This window comes from Aythya fuligula, chromosome 8 (genome assembly GCF_009819795.1).
Source record: "Aythya fuligula isolate bAytFul2 chromosome 8, bAytFul2.pri, whole genome shotgun sequence".
Classification (NCBI taxonomy): Eukaryota; Metazoa; Chordata; class Aves; order Anseriformes; family Anatidae; genus Aythya; species Aythya fuligula.
Genome location: NC_045566.1, coordinates 30,993,195 through 31,005,523, shown reverse-complemented (window position 1 = coordinate 31,005,523; position 12,329 = coordinate 30,993,195). Strand labels below are relative to the sequence as shown.

Genomic DNA, 12,329 nt, shown 5'->3' with positions numbered 1-12,329 from the left:
TGCTATGTGAATTTTGGATGCATCTTGGTTCCATACTGGGACAAGCCAAGGCAAGAGGCAGGTCCCACCCTCTGACTCCAAAATTGCCCTGAACAGAAAACAAAAAATGCATATGAAAGGAGTCATGGCCTGCTATGAACACAACAGGGTTTAGAATGTACTGCAGTGCACATCAAAAGGTAAGTGATGACACAGACAAAAGGACTGTGAAAGATTATTTATGGCTCTCAACATTCATACCTTTTTGTTACTTCTTTTTTGTTAGATGTTCAGGGGCTGAGAAAGCATTCTGGGAAAGCATCACTATGGGTTGGTGTGCTTTTGTGTTTTACTTGACATCTACTTTGCCACTATCAGATACAGGATACCTGACCTGAGTAGCTATCAGTTGGACTCAGTACACAGCCGTTTCTGTGATCTGTTCATGGAACAGCATTAAAAACTATGTACATAACTGGTAACATTTCTGCACTTAGGAAGAAAGTTTGCAGAAATTGGAAGAATCTTTCCACTTGTGTACTTTGGTTTGCAGGCAAACCATAAAATCATACAAACGTTTGGATTAGAAGGGACCTTAAAGATCATCTAATTCCACCCCACTGCCATGGGCATGGATATCTCCCACCAGACCAGGTTGCTCACAGCCCCATCCAGCCTGACCTTGAACACCTCCAGGAATGGGGCATCCACAGCCTCTCTAGGTAACCTGTGCCAGTGCCTTGCCACACACACAGTAAAGAATTTCTTCAAAATATCTGATCTAAACCTGTTCTCTTTTAATTACCCACAAGTGGTCCATCCATCAAATCTGTGTCTCCAATTTAGCGACAAGGATATGTCATGCAAGACAGTGTCAGATGCTTTGCACAAATCCACAAAGCCAAATAAAATATAACAATAAGCCCTAAGCAAAAAAATGAGATCATCATGATTTAGAGAAGAGGAAACAAACACTTCCTTGAAATTTGGAAGGCTGTACTCAAAAGAAGAGATTTAATGTTCCAGGCCAACTGCATATATAGCTTTTAGGCCTAAATTCATTCTACCAGTTGCCAACTCCTGAGTGGTCTGCTAACAAGTCAGTGATCCTAGGACAGCTCTACAATCAACAACAAAGATATAGACAGCTACACAAGGCAACTCAAATTCAAAGTGGACTCAATTATTGACTGAGTTTATCTGCGTCTAAGAACTCAAGCACAGAATGACTCGCCTCCCAGTGCAGCAACTTTGGCTGTGGTTTCCATTTAAGCAGCATTGCTGTTTCACCCACCAGGGCTTAGCTCTGCTGTTTCTTCACTGGCCATTCATGCTCGGAGTGTTTACACAGCTGAACCGTGAACTGGGTTGAGGACTTGATCTGGATTAACATGACGTAAAAAAAGCTGCTTTTCAGCAAGTTGTTTTTCAGCTCACAGACACAGGATGGTTTTGCTGACAACAAAAGGAATGATACAGAAATGGGAAAAAGCAGCTAAAGAAAAGCTAAAGAGGGCACAGACTGCTTATTTTGGCATTCTGGAACCCCAACTTAAATTTAAGGCCAGGAATCAATGGCACAGCAGCCTTTAAGTTTTCTAATACAGATAAAAAACATCATAGCCCATCTATGATTAAAAAATCATAATCAAAGCACTGATCCACTATAAAATTCGTTCTGCTGGAATGAAGTGGTTTAACAACTTTGAATAGTTATTTTTGTAATAATTAGCTGGCATCATTCACGTCAAATCAGTTATTCTAATCACTTCCCTCCCATTGGCTAGTATAAAGATAGCATAAAAGCATAAAGATAGTGACCTTCGTATTGTGTACTCTGCCTAATTCAACTGATATGCGATCATGTGCACATATTTGATCCAGGTCAAATGTGCTGCTGGGCATTATGTCAGTGCATAGATCTTGGTATTAATTACTGTGGAACCATAGCCTGAGTACCTCGAGTTAAACAGGATGAATCCACATCTTAGCATACTGAAGCATGTTCTGTTAAAAGTAATTTCAGAACCAGATTTGACTTTAGGAAACAGAAAGTGTTTTAACAAGATTTTCCAAAACTTAACTTTGATATACAAGGAAATGATTAGTCCTGTAAAATTAACCTTGTGAAAATGCTTGCATATTAAAGTGATTTATCATATCAGCCACTGCCTGGAAACTGTTGAACCAGCAACAAATACAATGCTGTTGTTTAAAGCTCAATTTTAAGCAAACAGAATAATTTATCTTGTGCTCTGTACTGGCTTAACTTTAATAAGACATTAATATTTAATAGATCTTTTTAATTTTATTTTTTTTTCTAATGTCTGACCTCAGTTCAGTACTGGAAAAGAAGCATTACAGTGTAACTGATTAGGCACTCTGCTCCTAGACACAGCACTCTGTCAAAGACAGACACAAAACAAAAACATGTCATAATAGGCTGGAGACTAGATAACAAGCATTAGTCCCTACTGTGAAAACAACACAGTCTGCAGTTATGTTTGACTGACTGAACTGATCTGTTCTGCAGCCTTCCCAGAATTTAATACAATAGGAAAAGCCATCTAGGATGTAAATACCTTTGTATAAACATAAGTTAGAGATTAATATGGCACTATTTTTCAAGCACATAGTTCAATTATACACTTAATTGTTTCATTAGCCAAAGCCAGAGAGTGAATAAAAACATTGCTCACACAGAAAAATATGAAACACCAATACTTTTATGAAAGCATAAAGAACTCAAGCACTTAACTGCCAAAAAAACATACGCATCATTTTATCACCTTGCAAGATGCATTTCTGGGAATCACAAAATATACACTCAAATTTGGAGATAAAATTCTTGATTAAAATTCTAATTAACTGAAATCCACAGCAGTATAGCTACATTAGATTTAACACAACGTATCTGAATCTGCCCAGTCAGAAGTTATACTAACAGAAATCGGAACACTCTAGTCAGTTTGAACTGTTGCAAACCTACCCATAAAACAATTCACCACATGAATGACAGGTTGAACAGTCCTTTCATCTGAAAAATGTTCCATCGAGAACTGTAGTATATTCCTCACTCTGGTACCTGAAAAGGTTGCAAAACGCAGTCCTCAAAACAAGTGGAAAATATCTAATTGAAATATGTCTGGTTTCACTGCAGAAAACAACTTGAATACAACTTCTCAAAATATCCTATACAATGAGTCATAGTTGAATAACATCTCACTACATCCTTCCACTTAGAATAGAATGCCTTACAGGGCTTGTTCCAACTCTTACAAACCTGAGTAGAACATTGACAGTGAACTGATAAAAGCATCATGAAAGCCGCAAAAGACATAGCGATCAAGTCTTAATTCATAGCAAAGTCCAAAATGAAAAAGAAGGGCAAGGGCTGCCTGTAAAAGAACTCTTCCTCTCTCTTTACAAGGCACGAGGTGGCACTTACACAAGATTGCTTGGTCTTGACCTTTTGCCTATGGTCTTTCTGAGTGAGGAACACAGATTCGTGACGTAGTCTTCTGTCAGTTGTGGTCTGTTAATAATATTGTATCTTATTAAGCTGAAGACAGAGAGAGACATAGAAAGTGAAATGAAACTGCAAATGGAGGACTTTCTTATTGACAAGTTCTAAGAAAAGTACAGATTATAGTATTTTTTTAAACCCTGCCAAAATCTTAAGGTTTAGCTATTCTTCTTATTGTCTGTGCAAAGTACTGCTGTAATCTGTATTCAGAGCAGTACCCTAGGGTGAATCAGAGTATTAGTTTATCTTCTCTTTGCAACAAAAAAGCTGAAGTTTCCTTAATTCATTCTCAGTCATTAAGAGACAATGTGGAAATCTTTTTTTCCTACCTCCTTAAGCAGCAGAATATTGAAAATAATGGGTGTTCAGCAAACGCTATATTTAATTCCCAATTTTCTAAGAACAACTTTAAGATCAACTTCTATAAGATGGAGTGAACATACTATACCTATCAGTCCAGAGTAATTGAAGTTTCTTTTGGACATTTTCACTGTTTCTGATACTGTAAGCTAAGCAAGCGTAAGTGCATTTCTGTGCTATAAGGAGCCCCTTTGTTGTGATAAGCTATGTCCCTTGAAGGGATGAAAATTTTTTCTTTTAAAACATTAATTCATTATCCCTTTTTTTTTTTTTTCCTCAGAACAGAACTAGCCAAGATAACTGGAGAGTTGGTAAAAGCTATGACTCCTCTGAATAAAAAACAAAAAAGGGAAATGCTAGTGTGTCAGCTGTATTTAAGCTAATGAAGGAAGACCAATCTTAAAGCGAACTGACACACATAATAATATTGGAAAGGAAGTGTTTGGATACTCAAGAGTTTTCACTGCAAATTAATACATAACAGGTTGTAACACTGTTTTGAATAAATGCATTATCTGGAAATTTATGTTAAGTAAACTGAACAATTCTCTTTTTCCCATGTATGTGCATAAAATCATTACTGTTTTATTTCCAAAATAAGTTGCTGAATAACTCAATTATTTTTGTACAAAATTTCAATTTGATGTTAATTCATTAGAGCAAAAAGCATATCTATTTAAAGTGGAAAGATCATGATTAAATATTTCTTAATTTTAGTTATGTATTTTGACTGCAAATCAGATAGGTAAATCTGCACTCTAATGTCAATGTACTCCATTTTGTTATTCCAAACTAACCCCCCAAGAAAAACACAGAGTACAAACACAATATGCCCGCTCTTTAAACTTTAACAAAAAGATTGTAAGGAGGAGCACAGAAAGGGTTGGTGGTGTTTCTGGTAAGGAATAGCATAAATGCAGAGGAACAGTTGGAGCTTTTATAAACACTTTGTTCAGATTTTTTTTTTTTTTTTTTTTAAAGAATCTTTAAAGAACTTGCTTAATTTTTGCAGCAGACAACAATAATGTGTGAAAATTCATCAAGGAGAACAGTCTCCTGCCTTGAAGCCTTCTTCCTTCATTCCAGATCATACACACTTTCTGGTTCGGCTTAAGAACTAGCTAGAGCAGTTGACATTACAGCAAAGACATCTGGCTTCTACTGCTGTAAATTTACTACTTAGCTAAGAAGAATTTAATTCAAGATATTGTGCATCACTGTCCTCCTCAGCAAAATGGATAACAATCACCTTACCTTCTACTGCAGAGATTAAAACAACAACAAAAAAAAAACAACAAAAGAACACACAACACACTGTAAATAGTTATTAGTAATTATTTTTAAAGGTAGAACACATCAAAGGCAAGTACTCAGACTTGGAAGAATTTAGAAATGGTATAACATGGTTGCTCAGCATATCCCCAGCATTAAGCAGGTTACTAAGTATGTGAAGTCAGGATAAGGCAGGCATTTTCTTTCATTATTTTTTTTTTTTCTGCAGGAAAATATACATTTGGGGAACTAATAAATGATAGAATGATTGTCCATGGAATGAGATCTACAGATATCGCAGAACTGAGATTCCGACTCGTGGCCTTGAACTTAAAACAAGTCCGTTGTATCCAAAACAAGACACGCTAAGTCTATATTTAAGTTTTGCACCTCAGAAAAATCTTTTCAAAGCCAGCTTTCAGGCTAGGTTACCTGTGAACTATTTTATTTATATATTTTTTTAAGTTCACTTTCAAAACAGCTGTCCAAAGGTTCTATATTACCATTTCCTGTGTTACAATGGTAGTATGAGTCACATAATAGCAATCCCTAATGTGCTTCTAAGTCTTACTGACTGAGTCCATTTGGGAAATTAGAAAAAGTCTTTTTCCTAGTTGTTACAAACCCTATATTTGAAGAACTCTGGTATACAAACAGCATAGATGTGACAGAGAAACCAATTTTAATTAAACTTCAGTCTTATGAAACTTTGGTTAGTGACATACACACACACAAAATTGGTTGAAAATTTGTTTAGAAATGAATCCAAGGATATTTTGAATGGATGAGAATACACAGTTATACTTTTACATTTACTTTTTAATTAGGAATACAGAGAGAGAATTAAAACTTGTCAAGTAGCATTTAACTGATGATACAGTATGTGTCAATAATGTGTCAACAATAAGAACTGAAAACACAAAAAGGACATTAGAGAGAAAATTTTGATCAAGTAAGACCTGTGGGAAAAAGGTCTTAAGAATTTCTCAGCAAGTTTCTAAGGATCTTCAAGATGACTTATGTAACATGGTACTTACTCAATAGTGAATACTACCTTTAAGCCACACTGCATCCATTTATCCATAAACCAAATTCATATAACAATTAATGCATTTCTCAAAATTCTTACCTATATTATAAAGGAACTTATATGTTCACTTTTGCAAAATGAAACTTAACTCTGCGTTCTTGCTCTGGTAAACATGCCCATTATTTACAATCTGAGGTAGCTACTACTAAATTGGACAAGCAGCATTAGAAACAGTAAAATGTTAATTTTATCTAGCTGACTGATAAGTGGCTGAATTTCACTGTGAGTTTTAGCATACAGCTATGAAAGACATTGGTTTTATTTTCCCTTTTCCTAAGACAAAAGAAAGTGGTTGTTTGTTTTGCTTCAAGTTGTACTATATCACCTTGCTTGAAATTTTCGCAAGGATTTTATTGGAAAAAAAAAAAATCAGTTCTTACCTCTACACTATTGTATTGTTCAAAAAGCATGCAACATTCTGCAAGATCAAGTTGGGTCAGCCAGTTACAAATAGGTATATGCTTCATTATCTACTCCCTCACCTCACAGTGCGTTTGACTCTGAAAAAAAACAACCTCCCTTTACAATTACTATCACTTTTGAATATCAAATGACTGAAGAACACAGAAAGCATGCAAGTCCTGTTATTATGGCCAAAGAGATGAATACCTTCTTGGTCACTTGGTAACAGGCAGTTATATATGCATTCAGAAGAATCTTAATTCACCATACCTAAATTGGTGGAAACATGACAACAGTTTATGACAATTGAGAGTCTGTTCAGGTCTACAATCAATTGTAATTCTCATTGTAATCCTCATACAAACAGAGGATGTTGATGGCTGCATTTTGTTTAGCTCTCATGGCTGAATTATCTTTTAAAAGACAAATCAACAGAGTCACTCAGTGCTATAGTAGCAATTACAAAGTGCTCATTCTTTCTTCAGTGAAAAAGTGTTTGTGGGGGGTGTTCGCCCAAGATGAGAACACAGTCAAGGTCAACCAGTTATGGAGAATGTCTGTGACTAAAGCACCTGAGAGGCTGTTAGAACTTGGTTTCCATGATATCGTTGGTATTTATCAGTAAGCAAAAACACTTTTTGCTACTTTTTCTCCTTTTCTACAACTTCTAAATTGATATAAAAGATAGACAATAAGATATAAGCATGAGGGACATAAGACAAAAGATAGACACAGAAAATGTTCTCCCAGCATCAGTGTTCTGTGTAAACAGTTATGTAAGATCTACATAAGCAAACAATTAACCTTCCAAAAACTGCTGAGTTTATGAAGAGATTTCTTTTTGCAAGCTTGAACGTATCCTAAATAAATTCAAGGACGCCCAGTTCTAAATCTACAACTTGTGTCCTGAACATTTTGTATTAGAGTGACGATGCCAGAAGCAGGAACTGCTCATGTTCAGACATGCAGTATCTTCAGTCTTACATCTTTGATATATCCTTTTATTTGAGTATTTTCCTCTCATCCATAGTTCAAGAAAAGGACTTGCTCATTAGTTTTGTATAAACTAACTAGAAGAATGACTTTGCAGCAGCTAACCACTTGTTTCAACATATCTCTCTACTCCAAACACGTGAGAAAAAGCTGCCTGGAGGCTGACATATTATGGTCAGCAAAAAGCCTGTGGTGCTCTCTGACAGACAGAGAGGTTGTTTAGCACTTCTGTAAGTCTTGGAACAGTGGAAATGTGTTTAAGTTTTTTTGATTAAATTAAATTAATCCAATGGGTAACTTCTCCCTTGAGTAGCAAGAAGAAAGGATGTTCTTATGACAGCACCCTGATCTACTGAATTGAACTTAGCTTTTACTACAGAAAAACAACCTAGTAATGTTTTAAGAACATGCAAAGAGTTGTGGTCATATGTATTGGAGCATATTTAAACCAAAAGCACAGTAAAAGGTGTTTTATATGTAGCTTTAAACCCAACTGCTCATATTGCAGGGCTTTACTCTGACATTAATTTGTTAGTTTTCTTCTTTCCCCTGTCACAATATGCCAGGACTACCAAATGATGTTACTGATAATTTTTGCTTGTTATGCTCCAGGCAAGGTAAGTGGTATGCAGTTATGTATTCTTAATTCAGCTAAGGTTTTGTTAAATTAGCTTCATTGTAAATTTAATATACATACATACATACATATATATATTTTTTTTTTTCCAAAGACACAAAGGTCAAGTAATTCAAAATCTCTGTGTAATACAATAAGTATTCCAGGGAAAACGATTCATACTCCCTTTTTTCAGCCACTGGGGATTCAGGCTGTAATTCAGGCTGCTCAGGAGTGGACCAAGCCATACATCTGAGGACAGTGTAGTCCTGTCCTCAGAGTTACTAAGGTGAGCCAGTACAACCAGGACACCAGGACAGTCAGCTATTTCATCTCATCTGGCAAGCCATATTTTAATACTTCCATGTTCAGGCTGAAAAGTGTTTTACCAGTCCTTTCATCATGACTTTCCTATGTTAACAAAATTGGTATGTTTTGAAATGACATTGATATATAGTTATTGATGTGTATTGAAATTCCAACTAGCCTGTTGCTGTGACACTATCATTTATAAGGAAAAAATGAATTTACTGGGCACCTGCATAAGTAAAATTTTCCTTAAGGATTTTAATCACTTAAACTTGGCATGCCTTCCTACCTAGCTCCTTTGAATCAAGGGCCCACCAATTTTGTTTTCAGATGTACTCAGATGTATTTTAATTTTCAGATGCGTCCTGATTTCCCTCTGCCATCAGTGAAATCAAACCCTCAATGACACAGCATTGATAAAATTAATCTTCTCATAGAACAGTCTGTACACCTCATGACCTATAACAAGGTATGAATACCACTGACCAAAGGTCTGCTCTCTCTGCTGATCGTAACATCTTAACAATTTATGCTTAACTAAGCAATTTAGACAGCTATTTCTTGAATGTTCCATCACAACATGTTTGAACAACAGAAAAGTTTCTGCAAACTGAGGAAACCTTGAAAAACAAGTTACAGAGATTCTGTGTACCTCACTAGAGCAATTCATTATAAGCTACTGTGAGCGACAACTTCAGAGAAGTTTGGTAGAAGCTAGTTAGATTGAAGCAGGACAATTTTTAGATTTTAAAATAAGGATTTGTAGATTTCTACACCCTGAATCTACACATCTAGGGAAGTGGTATAGCAGTTTAGCAAGTAGTAATTTAAAAGTCAGGATATGCACGAGGACTCTGATCTTCCACTTGCAGAAAGAAACAAAACAATACAAATAACAAGGCCCTAAAACCCAACCTATTAGCACCTTTTAATGAAAATCCTATAATTTTAATGGAAGTTTTACAAATGGTGTAATGACAAAATAGCATAATGACCACGTGATTTATCATTAAGAATTATAAATAGCCCTCCCAGTTTACAGTTGGAGGCAGATCAGGATGAAATACCAAAATTGAGAAGAATTATGTTCTAATATTCCTCATCAATCAGCAGAAATACAGCAAACTGTGATGATAATCCTTAGTCCCAAAGCATAACATTGGCATTTCCAATGCTATGCTTTGATACATGCTTTTGTTATATGAAATATCAAGCAAAACCAGTTGGAAATATGCTCTTAAATGCAGTTGAGTGAAAAGCTAGATAAACTGGAAGCAGTCATCATACTTGCAATGCCACCGCTCAGAGATTCTAACATTTTGATACAGGAGATCTACCTTGTCTTTTGTGGCCCTGGTCATATTTCTATTTCTCCTCCCCCTTAACAAATTGCTGAGTTTAAACTGTGCCATTGACAGCATGCTTTAAGGCAACAGTGTGTCTTTGAAAAATCTCAGAAACTGTTCTATAAACAGAATACTAAATGCAGAGCGGCAAAGTCAGAAGTTAACTGTTGATGATTCAAAGCATGTTCATCTTTATGTCCGTTATTAACGAAAACAGTAACCTTTACCAGGATTTGTATATGCAGGAATGGTGAGCTGCTGTAGTTTACAGAAGACTTGTTCTAGCCCACTACCTTAAATGAAACCAGAAATTTTCTAGTTAAGAATTGAGTTCTTGTAATCTAATAAGGCTAATCTTTGGAAATGACAGGTCAAAAACAGTATATTGTAATACCATTTCCATCTTTTCTGCTTAAAAAAAAAAAAAAAAAAAAAAAAAAAAAGAAGGGCCTCTGTAAAACAGGGCAAGAGACAAAACCAGCAGAAATACCAGGGAAGCAATCTATCAGCAAAAGCAAATCAGACACTGATCAAACAAATACTGGCACTGTGCACCAGGCAGTCCAGAGAAAGCACTGTTTGGACCAAGGAAGGAGTGGGAAACTATGACTTAAAACCAGTTTCCCCTATGTTAATCCTCTTGTATTCAGAGGAAATGAGCTTGGTACATTGTATATAAATGGGATTATACCAAAGATAAGCTATCCCTAGGATTTTATTTTTTTTTTCTTCAGATAGGAAAAACATGCAAAACCTTGAAGTTTTGTTTAGCTCTGCATGAAAAGGAATAACAAACTAATAGGTGAAAACTATTCATCAGGTAATAATTACTATGGGCAGATTCTATCTACAGACTTGCAAAAGCCATTTTACAAGGGAAGACTATGTACATAAAGTGTCTTAGATGGGTAAGTGTTCCATATACAATCCACATTCAGAGAGCAAGGGGCAAAATGGAAAAAGAAAGTGTAAGAACATTACGTTAAAAAAAAAAAAAAAAAAAAAAAAAAAAAAAAGCTAATGTTCTTACAATGATGGCTTAACAAAATAAAACAAAAAAAACAAAAGTGATCACAGCAGTATCTCTGATAAATCTGATATTATATGTAGCAAACACCCAAGAAGCGCAAAGATGTGGAAGAAAATGTGGATGATGCAATTATTTTACTTAGGATAATGTCATTCTCAGGTTAAGAAAATCTGTGGCCTAGGAAAGTGAAGTACATACTTAATTCTCAGTTCTCTTGGAAACCAGTTACATCCATATAGTTTGGACTTAAACTATTAATGACTTCTGCACATTATGAACCCCAGGAGTGATTAACTGGACAGAAGAAAGAGAACCAAAAGGACGAATTATGTATGTGAAACTCCAATGCAAATGTTATCCACTTGTACTAACAAGGTGTTAGCTACAGTTAACTGTATAATAAAACTTGTTTTCCATAAACAGTATCACACAGCTAAATTTTCATGATCATTCTATTTATACTTTTTCTAGTGTATTATTTATAAGCACAGTCTTTTTTTTTTTTGTACTGAAACATAGAGGGAAGTATTAAGAACTTTTATGTTAGATTCTGAATTTAAAATAGATTCAAAGACTGCTAATGACATTCCTGTGCAATGGTTCACATCAGCTATTTAAAATAAATGCATTTGTTTATATGAGAATACAAATGCTCACAGTGGTTTTATGTAATTTTGGGTAAACCAGTAGAGAAGAAACAGCAACAGTCATCCTACATGTTATCTGCTTAAGTTAATAAATTAGACCACTCCAAAGATACTACTCAGATTTGCTCAGTGCGTACAATGCTGCTGGCATTATACAGTAATCACTCATGTGAACTGTGTTAAACCATTGTTAGGTTGTAAATGCACCTTCAAAAAAATTTAATAATACATTTGCATTTCCAATTTTGCTTTCTTCTGCGCTGAAAAAGCAAATAAAATTTTGCTTTGACATATAAATCAAAAAACTTGAATGAGAAATAAAAACTCAGGTATTTGGCTAACTTCAATGCATGTTTTTAATTCATGTTTAAATTTATTTTTCCCTTTTTCCTTCTGCACAGACCTCACAAAAATTAATAATATAACAAAATCTCATAAACTAACATACAAACCAATATTTACTTATACTTTCCACTTCAAATCTGGAGATTTGTTGTCCATATCAAATATAGAAATATCATGCCTACACTGACTGTGCACTTAGTATAATATAAGAGAACTTTATAATAGTTCAAGTGTTTAGTTTCTGCACTTTCCTGAGATGTGAATAAAAACTGTAAAAGAATGAAGAAATGTATTCATTTTCCAATGGAATGTCTGAACACTGCTTCTCTATTCTTTGTCAAATTCATTTGCATACTACAATTAGTCTTCAGTTGCTTTCATCTACGGTTAGACAGATGACTGGTGGCATCACTG

General features: G+C 35.1%; 1 protein-coding gene across 3 annotated transcripts in view; it reads right to left on the bottom strand.

Moving 5' to 3' along the window:
- Positions 1 to 12,329, bottom strand: part of BCAR3 (BCAR3 adaptor protein, NSP family member) — an 89,572-nt gene that overhangs the window by 62,377 nt on the left and 14,866 nt on the right. The window contains exon 1 of one of the 3 annotated variants that reach the window (XM_032191958.1): positions 3,428 to 3,535. The exons of the other annotated variants lie outside the window; for them this stretch is intronic. The gene's annotated coding sequence lies outside the window, so the exon portion shown is untranslated. Of the gene's footprint in view, positions 1 to 3,427; positions 3,536 to 12,329 lie in introns of those variants that run through there. 3 annotated transcript variants of the gene reach the window in all.